Source organism: Antrostomus carolinensis, unplaced genomic scaffold (genome assembly GCF_000700745.2).
Source record: "Antrostomus carolinensis isolate BGI_N321 unplaced genomic scaffold, ASM70074v2 scaffold21204, whole genome shotgun sequence".
NCBI classification, from domain to species: Eukaryota; Metazoa; Chordata; class Aves; order Caprimulgiformes; family Caprimulgidae; genus Antrostomus; species Antrostomus carolinensis.
In genome coordinates this window covers 14,164-14,704 of record NW_010313117.1, presented here as the reverse complement: position 1 = coordinate 14,704, position 541 = coordinate 14,164, and the positions used below count along the sequence as shown (strand labels likewise).

Sequence of the window (541 nt, the reverse complement as noted above, 5' to 3'; positions counted from 1 at the left end):
CTCCCTGCTGATAACACTTCTTCCAGCCCTGTACCATGAAGACCTCCAATTTGTTTGATTTGAGATAGAGCACATGGGATGGGAGCTCAGCTCCTGCCACAGATTTCTTGGCTATCAAGTATATTTTGGTGGAAAAGTCATAGGTTATATTCAGATCCCTTACACCATCTAAGAGGGACAGAACAAAAAACAGGGTGCCAAAATTCAAGGATCTGATGAGTAATTTCAGCAACAGGTTTCCAGCCCAGACTCACTGTATGGTCACTGAGAAGAGGGAGTTGCAATAAGGTGTTCAGAGTACTTGGACAGACTTAATGACTATTGGCCTCTACTGTCTTTGATGGGAATCTGGTGCTGTGGTGAGTGGTCTGGATTTGGTTTGTGGTGTGTACAGACACGTCCCTTGGAAAACCACGTTCCCCTTTGCCTTGGCAGAACAGAGAATGGCTTTTGGCTCTTTGGCTATGAGTATAGACCAAATGACTGAGATATGCTGAAGCTCTACAATACCTCTGTCTGTCTAAAGAGACAGGGCAGCAAT

At 44.9% G+C, this 541-nt stretch overlaps 1 protein-coding gene across 1 annotated transcript in view; it reads right to left on the bottom strand.

The window, feature by feature from the left end:
* LOC104524388 (unconventional myosin-VIIa-like) overlaps positions 1-541 on the bottom strand; it is a gene marked incomplete at its 5' end in the record, with an annotated part of 15,722 nt that overhangs the window by 2,010 nt on the left and 13,171 nt on the right. The window lies entirely within an intron of this gene.